Raw genomic sequence first — 18,480 nt, 5'->3', positions numbered from 1 at the left:
AAAGCATATCTTTAAAGAAAAAAATGTATGTGTGTTTCAAAGAAAGAAAAGAAATAATGCGAGAGAGACAGATTGAGCCAGAATCATAAACATACATATACATATATATATATATATATATATATATATATATATATATACATACATATCTCAACGAAAACACAATAGTCTGTGGTTCAAGGACTCATATTACAAAGTCTTTCATTACTTAGGAAAAATATTAATGCCTTGTCTCTTTGTTGTTAAGAAACAAAAATAAAGATTTCTATTCAGTTGTGTACATTGTTAAATGTACATATTGCTTTCGTGGTTTTAGATATTTTTGCCTTCCTCAAGTCTGTGCATGACCGCATCACATACTTTAACCCTTCAAAATATCCAGATTCTTCCAAAAGTCTATTTTGTGTCTACTCTAAAAGAAAATGTGTGTTACTTTTCAAAAGAGAATTTTAAAAGTTTTCTACTGTGAAGGATTCCACTTGGTCAATAATATAAGATATATATTTATCATCAGAAAGCAACTTTATTACTATTTGCTAGTGACAGATCCATGCAAAATTTTCAATAAAGAGTTTTGTAAAGTGATCACAAGGACCCATTGAGAGCTACACAATGGCCCGCATGAGTGAGAATACCCCTGTGGTACATTTGGACAGTACTCAGGGAAGTAAGTACTGACAATGTCATTTTGGAGTTCTAGAAAATTTTATTGCATTACTTTTCTTCCTGGAGCTATGATAATTATTTTGTAAGAAAAAGGTTGAAAGTGTGGTAAGAGTGGCCAATGTTGCATTGTATCATTCTCTTTCACTACCTAGGCCCACAATTTCCTAGTTCTATTTCCTCTTTCTTTTTGTCTCTTTTGTCTCCAGAAAGGAAAAGGAAAAAAATAAAAAGCAATCCCAAACTAGATATAACTGAGTGAGAAAATATTAAGTAGTACATTATGGCAATAGAAGAAATTATTTAAGTCTTTTTGACTTGTGGTATTTTTAAGGCTATAAAACAAAACCAAATAGAACAAAGCATGGGCTGGGAATATGGCCTAGTGGCAAGAGCGCTTGCCTCCTACACATGAAGCTCTCGGTTGGATTCCCCAGCACCACATAGATGGAAAACGTCCAGAAGGGGCGCTGTGGCTCAGGTGGCAGAGTGCTAGCCTTGAGCAGGAAGAAGCCAGGGACAGTGCTCAGGCCCTGAGTCCAAGGCCCAGGACTGGGGAAAAAAAAAAAGTAGAACAAAGAAAATCCCCACTTCTCAGAAGATAATCTCATTTTTAATTAAGATCTTATTTCAAGAAGAGCTTGTTGTAGAAAACAGTGAAGGGAGAAGAAAATGTTGCAAACACACAAGAAAACATGAATCTGAAAAATTTGTAGGATGTCTGAGATGTGGAGACTCAATAGATACAGAATAAAAGAAACTTCAATAAAGAGAGGAAAAAGAGAAAACTAGGGAAAAAAAAAAACGGGAGAGAGAAAATAAAAGGAAGACCACAGATGTCAAAAGATGTTTAGTTCCCTTACTGGAAGAGGGATAAATCACATTCTTGCATTAAAATAATTAGTGTTTAGGTATTATGACTTAAACTAAACATAGAACATAAATTATGAACATAATTTTTCAGGATAAAATGTAAGAGGCAAAATTTGACAACTTATTAGCAATTAAGTAGCAATATACATTCTTGTGGACAGAGAGCAGCACTAGGTCCAACCTTGCAGGTACTATAGTTGGGCTACTTTGAAGTAATAAGACATACTTACTTTGTGTATTTAAATGACATGTATGTGTTTATCGCACTGAAACACCAATCTGTACACATGAAAAATATGATTTAAATGTAAAGACATTTTCACAATATTTTCTTTAAAATACTTTAATTCATAGCACTGAACATCTATCAGGAGATCCAGAATATGTAGTTTGGTGAAATTTGCAAAAGAAACCAATAAGGCATGTAATAGCACAATTCTTCCATTTTCTTCACCTCATGGTAACCTATTCAGAGCAACCACAATGTAGTTACTAATAAATAAATATGTGGATCAGAATATGATATTCCATTCATATTTATAACTGTGTTTCATAAAGCATTTTCTTGTATATGATTCTCAAGGCCAGTCTGTGAAGTTTGCGGAATAAGATGTATTTTCTGTCTTTTAAAGATGGAGAGAGCTAGAGTGTCTGCTTATTCATCATGAGGCCCTGAGTTCAAGCCATAGTATTGTCACTGGATGCAGGTGAAAGTTTGTGAAGTTTCCCTATAAATGTAGTCACTCTTCAGTTAGGGTGTTTGACTTTGATTGCAAAATAAGAATTTCTGGACAAGTCCCAATGATAAGAAAACTTTGAGGAGCTTTGTTAAGTAAGTAAGCAGACAAGCAGGCAAAAAGCAGACAAACAGGAGAAGGCACATTGTAACAGGGTGTGGATGCTCTGGAAGGGCGAGACACACACACAGACACACACACACACACACACACACACACACACACAGCACTTTGCTATCAGGGGTATTTATATGTTAAAGGCCAGGAGCCTAATTTCAAAGTTATGGAAAGATAGGTGTTTTATCTTTGCTCTAATTACTCTTGGTGTTACATTTTTTGAGTTCTTGGCTGTCTGGAGCATTTCTTCCAGGTAATAATCCATCCTGTCATAATGCATTCTGTTGACTGCATTTTGTGTAGGAGGTTGCTTATATTTTAGGGAGCATTTCTCTCAGGAAGGTATACATCCTGCTAGACAAATGTTAATTCTTGGGATGAGAAATGCATTTCTCAAGGTGGAATGCACCCTGTTGTTTTTCTCTGGAGCATAGGTGGCACTGCCATTTCTAAGTACCATATTTCTGAGTTGCCTTCACCAGGTCTCATTCTCCTCAATTTATCCTGCCTCATTCTTTTCCTAAAATGGCTTTGGTCCCTTCAATTTTAGTGAAGCAGATGGACTATCTTTAAGTTTCAGTTTTTTATTTTTTAAATTTCTGGCATCCATTTAGCATGTTTCATTTTCCCTAGTTTATCCTGCTTTATTTTATCCTAAAATGATTTTGGTTCTTTAACCTTAAGGGAAGTTGATGGGTCAAGATCCCTCTTCTGTAACTACTTCAAGCTGAGTAGGAACATTGTCCCAGCTTAGTCAGAGCTCTGAAGTCTTGTCCTATCATATTGAGGGGAATTCAGTTGTTAAATTGCCAGGATCAGCTGTCATTAGGAGCATTCTTTGATTTAGAACTGGAAAGGATAATGCACCACAGAAGTAGTATAAAGCACAGCCAAAAAAAAAAAAAAAAAAAAAAAAAAAGCAGAGACCTCATTTTTCTCAATTCACCCTGCCTCTGTACCACTGAAAACAAAACAGAAAAAAAATAAAAATTAAATATTGGAGGGTTGTGGAGACTTGTGTAAGTTCAAATAGAAAATTGTAAGTAAAACTCATGTCTCCTAAATCCAGTTCTTTTCCCATTAGCTCCACCATTCCTTAAGTTAGCGGAAACATAATTAGATCAGACTAAGTGTGAGACTTTCTAACTCCAAACTAAGACCTAGAACATATTCTAGAGGGATACTCCAACAGTTCAAATAAATTTTATTTTTTCTTCTATGGTCAGTGAATTTCTGAATGCACAACATAGCAGACATCTTATCTTTAATAATTCATAGCTCCTTGTAGAAATTTGCCCTAGATATATAGTAGATATTCAATAAGTATATATTCAACTATTTTTATTCAAAAAGCTTATAGCTAACAATCAAATAATTTGTTTGTATTTATTTTGAGTTGATGAATATATTCCAGAATTAAGAGATATGTGTGGTTCACAGAGAAAAATATATCTTATTTCTCTTCCCTTCCCTCCTTAATGTTTACAGAGATGTAAATATTAACGTTTTTCTTTCTCTTAAATTTAGAAAACTTCTCATGGATTCAAGAATATAATTATAAGTATAACTAGCTATTATTCTAAGTCCAATTAAGATATATTCCAGCTGAAATGAAAATTTATTAAAATTACATTTGAAATAATTAGTTCTCTAAGATATATCTTTCCTTCTTATAAGATAAGATAAAGATAAGAAACAGTTGATGTATGTGAATACTCATTTTGTTCTATGAAGTCCACAAATGTACACTAAACTCGGATTCAGGATTATGCATTTTCTATTTCTTTTTGTTTTAAGTAGTGGCATTTATGAATGAAATAGTTTTCTCTTGCAATGCAGTATAATCCAAATTAGGAACAATTAATCTGAAACATAAAGCACTGATTTTTGAAAGGAGTAATCTCAAAATGGGACCTAGATGTTCTTATGTCATGTCAGATCTGGATTTATGGCTGTCAGATATGTGGCTGTTAAATGAAATAGAGCTCAACATGTTTCAAAATAAAGTGTTTATTAACTATACATAGTTGAATAAAATATGCAACTTCTAAAGAAGAAGAAATGTCATAAAATATTTTTCATGACTAGCATTTCTCCTAAACTGAAAAAAATCATAATTTGTCTATAAACTGACTGTACACATTAATTCTGAGTTTCTTCTTCAAAGACATAGGGTGTTAGTTAAATTTCTTGTGATTGTGACAAAATACCTTCCAGAAACTACCAAAGGATGGAAGATTTGTTTAATTTATGGTTTTGGAAATTGCGTCCATGTTTATATGTCTCTGTTTTGGGGCATGGGAAGGGAGAACATCATGGTAGTGGGATTTTGTGAGGGAGGAGGCTGCTCTGCATGGTGGACGGGAATCAGGGAATGCCAGGAAGAGGAAAGGATAAGATACATCCTCCAAAGGCACACCTCCACTGATCTAATTACTCTAGCTAAACCTTATCTTCCAAAGTTTCCAGAAGCTATACAATAATGTCATCAACTGGGCTAAAGCACTCTACACATGAGCCTATGTGAGGCATTTCATAAACAAATCATAATAGACAGAAATTTCTTGTCACTTCTCTCAGTATTAAATTTTTATTGTTAGCATTAGAGAAGAAGAACTCTTAATATAGTACAGCTCATGGATAATTTTCTCCCTGTTTTACGTCCAATACCATGCTAGCATAGTACATGGCACATGACAAGATATTTGAAGAGTACTTTTAAATGAAAAAAAGCAAGATCAAGAGAGAGTAAATTTTTTAAACAAGGAACAAACTGTTTAACAAAATGAATAGCAGGAAGCTGAAACATGTTTGGATGGGAGAAGGTTAGTGAGAGGGATGGGGCACATGAATGGAGGAAGGATGAGGAAAAAAGTCATTATATTCATTGTAATAAAGAAGCAGGGCAGAGAGAGAGAGAAAGAGAGACAGAGAGGAGAGAGAGCGAGGGAGGGAGGGAGATTAAATTTGAAATGAGAAAATACTTCAAAGATATCCAGAAATCTCAAATATCCAAAATGATGCTGAAAGAAAATGCTTTATACAGAATAAGACAACTTGTCCTTTGTGCAGCAAACAGGAATAAAGCTATAGCTGGCCATCCCCTCATGTTCTGATTGGTTAGGTCATCAATGTAAGTTGCACCCCCGAGAGGGCTCCATGCAGATGCCCCCCACCTGTTTAAGTTTGCACCCAGTACCTGAGTTACCTAGGTAACTGGCACATCTGCAGGCAGTTACCTCATCTATCTCTGAGGTCAAATCTAATCCACCTGGACATATCTCCCACCTTTTCCTATATAATGCAGCTCGACACAGTCCCCGCTCTTTCCTTTTCTGTCTTGCTGTCTTTCTCTCTTTTTCGCTTCTTCCTTCCCCTATCTCCTCATGTCTCCATCATGTGTGGGCTGACTTTTGCTCTCCCCCAACAAACTCTTTGCCTGCACCATGTGGTGGGTTTCCTTTCCTGTGAATCTTTCAATCAATACACAATCAATTTTAGGTATTAAGAGAAGTCCAACTTCCAGGTAGAAAAATCTGAAAAATACAGAGGTTACAGGGGAAGGTAAGGGCAAAAAATCAAAGGAAACACTGATAGGGATTAGTAGAAGAATGTTAACTAAAGAAGGTCAGTAGCAATGAAGTGACTGACATTGGATAGTCACCTGCTTTGTATTTTTCTGAGTCTAACATACAATTCATGCTCAATAGTTCTCAGGAGACCTATAAGTACTGAAGGCTCAACAGTAGACACCTTGGCAGATGTATAAATGCCTGTGTGTGTGCGCATGCATGCGTGCATCTGTGTGTCCATGTGTGTGCACGCACGAGAGTTTGGTTATGTGGGCGGGCAGATGTGCAAAGCTCTATACATCTCAGTGATCCTTAGGTAAATCACTGTGTTCCCTTAGAATTAAGTCAGCTAGAGGACATTTCATTCAGTTTTAATGAAATAACAAATGGTACATTGTGATATAGATAGGGAATAGCAGATAATGTTCAGAGTTTTGCTGAAAAGTCAAAAGGATCCTTGGAGGAAGAGTAAAGATTTCTAGAAAGTAATACAAGAATATAGTGGAATTTAAAAATTTTTGCTTCACTGATCAGTTTTACAGGAACACGCGCATGCCATATCCCACAGAAAAATCAAACTGTTACATACGTGTTTTTTTTTTCCCTCTTGTTTTCAATAAGGCAAAATACGAAATTTCAGCCTAGTAGTAGGGCTTTCTTAAGAGAGTTATCTTGGCTTCAGTACTTATATAATATTATTTACCACCTGAGTATATATAGTCCTATTTTTCATAATTTTTAAAAGTAAGATTATGTTTCATACAATCTGACAGAATTTGATGTTTTTTTTTTTTGTTTTGTTTTTTGTAAATGTGTGCTTTTGTGTACTCGGGTTGAATGCTGGGTGTAGTACTTGTTGGGATAGCATTTTACCACTAGAACCATGATTCCAGCCTAGGTTTCCTGATTGTTTTGGAGAGGGAATCAGCATACTTTTTCTCTGGGCTGGGTTCAAACCACAGTCCATTAGATCTTCAAACTCAGTAGAAATATAGGTGTGACCCTCAAGTGTCTGGTTTATACAAAAGATAATTTAAGCAAAGCATTGGTCCTTATAGAGTTTTAGGATTCTAAACTAGTTATTAATAAAGTCACTGGGTCAACCTCTAGCATTTCTGCACAATTCCACATGTAGCACTTTCAATTGAATAGAAATTAAAAAGTTGGATTGTTTAGTCTTTGATGAGGAGTATACACATATTTTAGTTTATTCTTGTTAATGTTGGATCTTAAAATAAAAATCTTGGTTCAAGAAATTAAAATACAGAAACCTGATAGCAAGGTATTCTAAGGTGTATAAAACTTCAATCATGGATTCTTCCATAATATATTCTTGCAAACAAGTTCATTTTAATAGACCTCACCCTATCCCAAATATTCCTTAGCATCACCATTATTAAACAATCTTAACAGTTGATTAATTTATTGCTGTCCTTTTTAATAGACAATTTCACATAAGATTGTAGGAAATTTCTACATTAATTTACATATGTTGGTATGATTTGAGACTATTTCTAACCAGAGGAAAAATTCATAATGTACACTGAGATGAGATGAACTCCCTCCATTGTTACAGGATTTATAGCTTGTGAAATCAATATTCCAAATGAATCTAGGACATGGAATACAAATAAATGCTGCAGGAATAAATTGTACACCTAAACCTGAGTCTAGAATCAGTTGAAAATAATAATAAAGGTATTATGACAGGGTTTTTTAAAAATTCTGTGTTCTTCTTTAAGAGTTCAATTCATATAACCCATGCACAGAATAGTCATGAAGGCAATTTTCAAGAGCTAGAAAAGTTTAACTATTATCCACAAAATTAACTCTCAGTATAACTGTAACATGGCTGCAGTATTTTTTTATTAATTAAATTTTGTTGACAAGGTGTGGTGCAAAAGGGGTACAGTTACATAATAGGGCAGTGAGTACATTACTTGTGATATCTTACACTCTCATTTTTCTTTCCCTTCCCTAGATCAGGTAGGCATATATACAATACCCAGTGTACCAAAAACATATACAGTAGCTATATGGCATATGCCAAAGGAAGTTCACATAGAATTTAAATATAACATCAACAATAGAGTTTGCTTATCCTTGTCTTATATGATCATACATATATACCTTTTGAGCTATTGTGATCCACTGAGAGTTCTATTTTAGACCATTTTATGTTTAGTAGTTGTTTGGTTTTAGTTACATAATGTAAGGTTGCTGACCCCAACCTGTGGAAAATACCATTTGACAAGAAGTTTTTTGTTTCACAGACCTGTTCTCTACTGTCCCCCCCTCCCCCAACCTTAATAGTCATATATCAAGGAGATCACTCCCTTTTGTGTTCTGTGTTCTAGGCTTATCTCGCTCAACATTATTTGTTCAAGTTCTGACCATTTCCCTGCGAATACCAATATTTTGTTGTTGGGGTCTTTAGCACACCTGTGCTCCCCTGACCCGCGGGAGAGACGGGGAAGGCACACCCCGACCGGATGAGCCAAGCAAGGAAAGGGTCGGCAGACCGCCCACACCCAGCCCTCCCTCACCTGAGGACAATCAGATGGCCTGGGAGTCAAGTTGGCGCAATATCTCATTTATTGGGGAAGTACGTGCCACTAATATAAGGCACAGGAGCCAATCAGGTCTAAGATCGGCAGGAAGGGGAGGCATGAGCTGTCCATCAAGGGCAAAAGAGCCGGGGCGTCACAGCACCCAGAACTGCCTCCGGGTTATAACCAAAGACACTTGTAGCAACTGCGCATTGTTGTTAGGCGCTGCCATCTTAGCCACATGTGGACCCAAGACTGAGAAACAGGCGGGGACAGCTAGTTGACTTCCAGGTGTGCCCCATATCTTACAATTTCTAATCACTATGTAGTATTCCACTGTCTATAGGTCCCAGATTTTTTTGATCCATTCATCTGTAGAGGGGCATCTGGGTTGTTTCCATATTTTGGCTATTGTGAATTGTGCAGTGAGAAACATGGAAGTGCAGATGTCTTTTTGATATCCTGAGACCTGTTGTTCAGGATAAATGCCTAGGAGTGTTATGGCTGGGTCATAGGGTAGGACTATGTTGAGATTTTTTGTAACTTCCATACTGTTCTCCAAAGTTGTACTAATTTGCACTCCCACCAACAGTGGAGAAGGGTTCCTCTTTCCCCACATTCCCTCCAGCATTTGTTGTTGCCTGAGTTCAGAGTATAGGCCATTCCAACTGGAGAGAGTTGCTATCTCAGGGTTGTTTTCATTTGCATTTCCTTTACTGGCAGGGATGTTGAACATTTCCTCATATGTTTCTTTGCCATTTGTTTTTCAAATTTTTATCATCAAACTGATGTACAGAGAGGTCACTTCTCCTGTGGAGTCTCTCTTTAGCTCCTTTGCTCATTTAACAATTGGTTTACTGGTCTTGGGGGAGTGGTTAGCTGTTTGAGTTCTCTGTAAATGACAGATATTAGGCCTTTGCTGCTGTGCTGGTGAAGGTCTTTCCCATATGGTTGGCTGTCTTTCTAGTTTGGTGGCTATTTCTTTAGCTGTGCAGAAACTTTATTTTGTGGTAGTCCCATTTATCAAGACTCTCCCCTATCTGTTGTGCCCCTGGGACTTTATTCAGGAAGTTCCTTCCTGTGCCTATAAGTTCTAGTGTCTTTCCTACTCTGTACTTCAGTAGTTTCAAAGATTCAGGTCGGATTTTTGTGGTCCTTGATCCATTTTGAGTTGATCTTGGGGCATGGTGATAGGCTAGCGTCCACTTTGAGTTTTCTACATGTGGCCGCCCAGTTTTTCCAGGACCAGAAGTTGAAGAGGCTAAGTTTTTTCCATTGTATGTCTTTAGCTCCTTTGTCAATATCAGCTGACTGTAAGAATGCAGCTTTTTTTCTGGGTCTTCTATCCTATTCCATTGATCTCCAGGTCTGTTTTTATGCCACTACCATACTGTTTTTGTTATGATGGCTCTATAATAGAGCTTGAAATCTGGTATTGTGATACCTCCTTCACTGCTTTTGTTTGCCTAGAATTGCTTTGAATATTCTAGGTCCTTTGCTGTTCCATATGAATTTATGGATCGCTTTCTGTATTTCTGTGAAGAATGTAGCTGGGCCCTTGATAGGGATTGCATTGAATTTGTGTAACAATTTGGGCAATATGGCAATTTTCACTATATTGATTCTGCCTACCCATGAGCATGGGAGGTATTTCCATCCCCTTGTGTCCTCTTTGATTTGCCTTTTTAGATTTTTATAGTTCTCATTAAGTAGGTCATTCATGTCTTTAGTTAGGTTGATCCTTATGTAATTTATTCTTTTTTTAGCTATTGTAAATGGTATTATTTCCATAATTTCCTTTTCTGCTTGTATATTGCTGGTGTAGAGAAAAGCTGCTGAGTTTTGTGGGTTGATTTTGTATCCCGCTACTTTGCCAAAATGGTTTATTAGGTGTAGGAGTTTGGCAACTCAGTTTTTTGGGTCCTTCAGATATAAGATCATGTCATCTGCTAATAGGGATAGTTTGATTTCTTCTTTGCCAATGTGGATCACTTTGATACCCTCCTGTTGCCTTATTGCTATGGCTAGGGATTCCAACACTATGTTGAAAAGAATTGGGGAGAGTGGGCATCATTGTCTTGTTCCTGAGTTTAGGGGGAATGGTTTTAGTTTCTCCCCATATAATATGATATTAGCAGGTGGTCTATTGTATATGGCTTTTATTGTTTTAAGGAATATTCCCTCTATTTTTGCTCTCTCCAGGGCTTTTAACATGTATGGATGTTATATTTTGTCAAAGGCTTTTTGGGCATCGACTGATATGACGATGTGATTCATGGTCTTAGCTCTCTTTATGTCGTGAATTACTTTTATCGAGTCATGGATGTTGAACCATCCTTGTGTTTGTGGGATGAAGCCTACTTGATCGTGATGTTTAATTTTCTTGATCAGTTTCTGGATCCTGTTAGCTAATATTTTGTTGAGCAGCTTTGTGTCTGTGTTTATTAGTGATATTGGTCTGTAGTTCTCTTTTATTGTTGGGTCTTTGCCTGGTTTGGGGATGCGTATAATATTAGCTTGAGAGAATGAGTTTGGAATTAAAACCTCTGTGTCAATTTTGCCGAAGAGTTTGAGGAGTACTGATATTAGCTCCTCAGTAAAGGTTTTATAGAATTCATTGGTGAATCCATCCAGGCCTGGGCTTTTCTTTGCTGGGAGGCTCTTAAATGTTAGGTCCTCTCCCTGAGGGCTACATGCAGATGCCCCCACCTCATTAAGTCTCCACCCAGTTACCTGGGTAACCTGCAGACCTGGAGGCAATTACCTCCCCTTTCAGGACTGGCATCTACCACCAAGGGACCCTGCTGCTCGCCTTCTCCAGGAGAGGCCACATTTCTGCCTTTTACCCCTAATGCCGATGCCCCTTGCCAGCAGGAAGCAGCCAGAGAGAGTCTTCGTCCTTTTTCATTACTATTAAAAGGCTGGAATGTTAGGTCCTCTCCCTGAGGGCTACATGCAGATGCCCCCACTTCATTAAGTCTCCACCCAGTTACCTGGGTAACCTGCAGACCTGGAGGCAGTTACCTCCCCTTTCCCTGAGGTGACATCCTAATCCACCTGGCCACACCCCTTGCCCCTGCCCTAGATATAAGGCGGGGCTGGGTGGGGGTCTCTCTCTCTCTCTCTCTCTCTCTCTCTCTCTCTCTCTCTCTCTCTCCCCCTCCCTTCTCTCTGGCCATGGATCACCTTGGCCACAGGCCAGCAGTTCGGTAATAAACTTTCTCTCCTGCTTGAATACCGCGTGGCATTCTCCTTTACCGGCTACCTACTTTAAAAACCTAACATATATGGTGCCGTAACCCGGGATAGGGCTTAAGAGTCAGGACAGGCAGAATTCCCATCTATTTTTCTTTTTTTTCTGGGAGTATCCCCAGTCCTGACGGCCCTTTTTCCATGAACCGGACTGCTGCGAGTAGCCACGTGGCACTTTTCACTAATATCATTGCTGGCCTCCACATCCACATCCACCTCCACACCACTTGTCTACCCTGGTGAGTGAAACTGCTGCTGCTCGGGTTCTCTGCCGCTCTGTCCACCGCTTCTGCCACTCTGTCCGCCGCTTCTGCCTGCCGCTTCTGCCGCTTCTGCCTGCCGCTTCTGCCCGGTAAGCTCATTCACTCACCAGGCGCCTCCCTCCCGTGCTTTTTGGGTTTTGCATCACAGTCACACCCAAGCCGGGACACTGCTAGCACGCCTCTTGACAGTGCAATGAGGCCTGCTCGAAATACTCGCTTAGATACAGTTTTTGCCACTGCAATGGTAAATGGTTAGAAGTCACTTATATTCAGGCTCTCTCTGTCTCTTTTCATCTTTCTCTTCCTTTTTCTCCCTCTCTCTCTCATCTTCCTGCTTACTTGCTTACTTTATAAAATTCCCAAGTCGTACCATCGTTGTGTGCCTTGCTCACAAAGCTGCCTCTTTTCACAGAGCTTCGAAACTGAGGCTCGACCACCAATGTGCTTTGTCGGCAAAGATCTAAAAGTTCTTTTCTCCAGCATTGACCACGTGGTGGATATTGGGTTTAACAGGCATCAGCTCAGGTGCCATTATGCCATGCCACGTGTTCTCTATTAGTGTGTTTGTGTCCTCCTGCCACCCCCCTCAACATGGCATCCCACTAGAGTTTATCAAAATATGGTTTCTCCATTTTATAATCTGAAAATTGTTGTTTGCTAGCAAAATTGTTTTTCTAACTGACCACGTGGTTCTAAATATTGGACTGAGGTGCCAGACTTTGAAGTCAGGACCCACCATGTGAACCCCATTTTAGAATTAAACCCTGAGCCAATCAGATTTGTACCTGTGTCCTAATCTTGCTTGCACACCTGATTGTTGTAACCTTGTTCTTTGCCTTTATAAGCCCTGTGTAATCACAGCTTGAGGCTGCCTCCTAACCTCTGCTGTGTCAGTGGGTAGGACGAGGCCCGAGTTGGCAGCTCGTTAAATAAAGCCTTGCCTTGCTTTTGCATTTTGGAAGTGTCTGAATCTCGGTGGTCTTCTTGGGGGTGGTCTTGCGACTTGGCACAACATTTGGGGTTTCATCCGGGATGGCCCCAGAGACCCCGAGATCCCAGACTCCGAAGATAAGAAAACAGCGCTGTTCATTTGTCTTGTCTGTCTGTTTGGCTTTTGCTTATACTTGTAGGGCGCGAGTCAGTTTGGTTTTTGTCTGGAACTGACCAGGAGGGCCTCCTAAACGAGACTCAACCCACCCACCTTGTACTTGGGTCTGCTCCTTCTGCTTATCTGGCAAGAGGTTGTGGGCCAACTCGGGTCCACTCCTTCTGCACCCTTGTAGGAGGTTGTGGGCCAGCTTGGGAGATCTCCAACTCGTAGCTTTTCTTAGGCCTGTGTGTTTGCCTCCTTTTGTATTACATCTGATCAGAGCTATGGATAACGTTCTATCTTGAGGACCTCCATCTAGCCCCCTAAACTTGATCCTAGCTCACTGGAGGGAGGTTAAGGAGATAGCTCATTTTTGTGTGTTTCTTTCTTGCACTGTGCCTGACTGAAAAAGGCTTTGGAAATCAAGAATACATTTCTAGATAAGAAATTTAGAAGTAAAATTGTCCTAAATAATTATTGCAAAGTGAGAAAAGGAGAATTATGGCTACCAAAATGTTTAATTGCCATTCCAGTTTCTTTGTAGGTTTTTTTGTAACAGTTTCCAATAGGCCCACAGAGAAGCACAGGTGATTCCTACAAGTTTGTCAAGATCTAATACTAACCCTTAATAAGTTCCAGGTAAGAGAGCATGCTTAAAAACTACTTCTGTGTGGACCACCTTGTTGCTTATAATTGGAGTAAAGTGGCCCCTTATAAGACTCATTGATCTGAATCTGCGGTTCGAAGCCAGCCCGGGCAAAGAAAGGTCCCTGTGAGAGACTTGTCTCTAATCAGCCAGCAGAGTGCTGGGAATGGAGTGGTGTGGAGCTCAAAAGTGGTACGGTGCTAGTCTTGAGCTGGAGAGCTGAGGGACAGCACTCAGGCCCTAAGTCCAAGTCGAAAGTCACTCCTCCTGGGACAAAAGTGATGGAGCATCCAGAGGCAGTAAACCACTGCTTGCATGGCAGAGATGGTCTCAGATCCTAGAGTCACTACTGTTGGCCTTTCAAAAGTTAAAGCCGGGAAGTCCTAGAAGAATAGTTCATAAGCATGCCTTTCCAATGCCCATGTCTGTCTACTGGGCAGGAATTTGCCAGTCATCTGTGATAGTGGTTAGTAAGGGTAAGTTTGTCAAATGAGAGGATAGATTAAAATCTCACCCCCCGCATTTACTCAAAGCCCTGACTGGCAGTGAGAATTTTAAGCTCATACATCTGTTTAGTAAAGAAAGCTTGTAGACCTGAGATTGTGTCCTTATTGACATCTGTTAAAGGCCTGTCAGCTTGCCAATACCCCCAATCAACAGATTACTAAAGGAGCTCGCCTCTGTGGGAATAGGCCAGGTGTGTATTGGGAAGTAGATTTCACAGAAATTACAAATATTTGCTAGTTTTTGTAGACACCTTTTCAGGATGGGTTGAAGCCTATCCAACAAAGCATGAGACTGCGAATGTAGTGGCTAAGAAGATCCTGGAAGAAATCCTACCCAGGTATCGCTTCCCATCCACCACTGGGTCAGACAACAGGCAGGCTTTTGTCTCAAAAGTAAGTCAGGGAATAGCTGCAGCACTGGGGACAGATTGGAAATTGCATTGTGGTTATAGACCCCAGAGTTCAGGACAGGTAAAGAGAATGAATCGGACTCTAAAAGAAACCTTAACTAAACTGGCCTTAGAGACTGGCGCAGACTGGGTGTCACTCCTTCCTTTTGCTCTGCTTAGAGTAAGAAATTCTCCCTATCAGCTTGGCTTTACTCCTTTTGAAATAATGTACGGGTACCCCCCACCCATTATCCCTAGCCTTCAGACTGAATTGCTTGCTGATTTGGAGAATGCTGAATTTTTGTGTAAACTCGATTATTTGCCGCTCGTGTACAAGAATGTGACCCCAACTTAAGGCATTATATGATTCTGCTTCTGTCCCTACCCCCCATTTATTCAGACCAGGGGACTGAAATCCTAAGAACCACGGTGGAAGGGACCCTAGACGGCATCGCCACTTGGGTTCATTGCTTCCACGCCAGGCCAGCTGACCCCTTTGCCCTGGATGACAACTACAGTGATGGAACATGGGAGGTCTCCAAGCACCCAACTCAGCCGCTTTGCCTTCGCCTCAAGACTGAGACTAAGGTTATAGGTTCCTGGCTAGGTAAGGTCTACGCCCCTGAATCAGCCTGAAGAAGTTACAGAAGATGGATGATCTTCACCCATCAGCCCCCCTTTAAAATCAAGGGACCAGAGTTGTTTTAGGGAAGATGAGGCAGGATAATCTAGAGGCATGCAAAACAGAGGTACAGAGACTATTCTTTTAAGAAATGGTGACAGGCCCTTTGGTTACTACATTGGGCCCTACTGGCCCATGCCTTACCTCTATATCATCCCCTAGACATGCAAGCCATTGAAATGGACAGAATGGAGCCATGATTGGCTCCCAAGGTACCAAAAAGAAAAAGGGGGAAATGAGGTGCCAGACTTTGAAGTCAGGCCCCACCACGTGAACCCCATTTTAGAATTAAACCCTGAGCCAATCAGATTTGTACCTGTGTCCTAATCTTGCTTGCACACCTGATTGTTGTAACTTTGTTCTTTGCCTTTATAAGCCCTGTGTAATCACAGCTCGAGGCTTCCTCCTAACCTCTGCTGTGTCAGTGGGTAGGACGAGGCCCGAGTTGGCAGCTCGTTAAATAAAGCCTTGCCTTGCTTTTGCATTTCGGAAGTGTCTGAATCTCTGTGGTCTTCTTGGGGGTGGTCTTGCGACTTGGCGCAACAGGACAAAAATGTCATTTACTATTGGAATTCCGAAAGAGTCTACTGCTGAAATTCATTTTTGCATGCTGTAAAACCTATGTGCATAGTGTGTATGTCTGTGTAAATGTCATTTGTTAATATGTCTATTTAGCTATATATCTGTGCTAAAACTCATCACAGCTACTGAGTTTTGTCATTGCAGAATTCTGGCAAGTATTTGGTCAGTTCTTGACAAGGTACAGGTAAGCTCTAGTCCCCTTGGTCTCCTTGTTGTTTGAATTGGAAATTAGAAAGGGCTTTTGTGGCAAAGACTCCCTTGGATTGCAGTTCAAAGCCAGCCAGGGCAGAAAATCTCTCTCAAACTCCATCTCCCAACTAACCAGTGAAGAGCCAGGCTGGAAGCATGGCTGAAGAGACCGCGATCTCTAACCAGCCAAATGCTGGAAGTGGAGCTCAAGTGGTAGAGTACTAGCCTCGAGCAGAAGTGCTCAGGGACAGTGCCCAGGCCCTGAATTCAATCCCAGTGAATGCCAACGGGGGCAAGCCATCCCAGCAACAAGCACCTAGACCACTGGGACTCAGCCAGTTCCGGGAACAAGGATCAGGGAGAGGAGTAAGAGGAGAATTATGTCACATCCTAAATGGAGTCACTTTGTCTCGCCCTTTCAAAATTAATCAGAGCTGGGGGATCAAGAGATAGTAGCTTGTCCATCTAATGTCCATGCCTGAGTATAAGAACTGTCCAAATAATCCAATTTTTAATTTTGTGCCCTAAACCCTTCCTTTTGCCTTAATATTTTTTTTTTGTCCATCCCCTGCCTCATGAGACTTCTTCCAGGCTTCATTCAAGGACTGGCATCTACCACCAAGGGACCCTGCTGCTCGCCTTCTCCAGGAGAGGCCACATTTCTGCCTTTTACCCCTAATGCCGATGCCCCTTGCCAGCAGGAAGCAGCCAGAGAGAGTCTTCGTCCTTTTTCATTACTAGTAAAAGGCTGGAATGTTAGGTCCTCTCCCTGAGGGCTACATACAGATGCCCCCACCTCATTAAGTCTCCACCCATTTACCTGGGTAACCTGCAGACCTGGAGGCAGTTACCTCCCCTTTCCCTGAGGTGACATCCTAATCCACCTGGCCACACCCCTTGCCCCTGCCCTAGATATAAGGCGGAGCTGGGTGAGGGTCTCTCTCTCTCTCTCTCTCTCTCTCTCTCTCTCCCTTCTCTCTGGCCACGGATCATCTTGGCCACAGGCCAGCAGTTCAGTAATAAACGTTCTCTCCTGCCTGAATACCGCGTGGCGTTCTCCTTTACCGGCTACCTACTTTAAAAACCTAACATTAATTAACCCCTTTATCTCTCTGTAAGATATTGGTTTATTTAGTTGATTTATTTCTTCTTGATTCAGTTTGGGCAGTTTATACTTCTGTAAGAATTGGTCCATTTCTGTAAAATTATTGTTTTTTAGTGAGTAGAGTTTCTGGAAATAGTTCCTTATGATTGTTTGAATATCTTGTGTATTTGTTGAAATTTTTCCGGTGGAGTACCTATTCTTACCAGTATGAGTCTCTTCTTTTTTTTTTTTTTTTTTTTGTAAGTCTTGCAATGGGTCTCTCAATTTTATTTATTTATTCAAAGAACTAGCTTTTAGTTTTATTTATTTGTTGAATGTTCTATTTTCAATCAGATTTATCTCTTCTTTAATCTTCATGATCTCTCTCCTCCTTGTCATTTTAGATTCATTATTTCTTGTTTCTCCAAATATTTTAGTTTCATCGTGAGGATATTCAACTGGTTTGATTCCATTATTTTATGTGTGTGCAATGATCTTGCCCCTCAGCACTGCCTTAGCTGTATCCCATAGTTTTATTTGTGATGTATTTTCATTGTCGTTGTGGCTTATGAATTCGTTAATTTCATCTTTAATTTGTTCTGTGACCCAAGTGTTAGGTAACAGTGAGGTATTTAGCCTCCAAATATTTGCGTAGCTAGCCTCCAAATATTTGCGTAGCCTCTGTGGTATCCTTTGTTATAGAGGGTTACCTTGATTCCACTGTGATCAGATAAAATACATGGGATGACATCAATACTCTTGTATTTGCTAGGTTCTTTGTGTGGACTATGACATGATCTATTTTGGAGTATGTTCCATGGGCTGCTGAGAAGAGTGTGTATTGTGTCTCTGTAGAGTGAAAAACTCTACAGATCTGTCAGATCCATGTGGGGTATGGTGTTACTTAGGTCATTGGCTCCCTTGCTAATTCTCTGTGTTGGATCTGTCTCTTGGAGAGAGTGGAGTGTTAAAGTCTCCTACTATGATTGTGTTGGGGTCTATCTTGTTCTGTAGTTCTGTGAGAATTTGTTTGACATATATAGGGCCTCTTTTGTTCACTGAGTATAAATTTATCACCATGATGTTTTGAATCTGGTTTTTTCCTTGTATTAAAATGTAGTGCCCTTCTTTATCTTTTTGAGCTGATTTTAATGAGAAGTCCAGCTTGTCTGAAATCAGGATGGCTACCCCTGCCGTATTGGGAGGTGCGTTGGCTTGGAAGATCTTGCTCCATCCTTTCATTTGGATCCTGTTTTTGTCCCTTGCTGTGAGATGGGTCTCTTGAA

The sequence above is a fragment of the Perognathus longimembris genome, chromosome 28 (genome assembly GCF_023159225.1).
Source record: "Perognathus longimembris pacificus isolate PPM17 chromosome 28, ASM2315922v1, whole genome shotgun sequence".
NCBI lineage: Eukaryota > Metazoa > Chordata > Mammalia > Rodentia > Heteromyidae > Perognathus > Perognathus longimembris.
Note: the sequence above shows the minus strand (reverse complement) of the source record.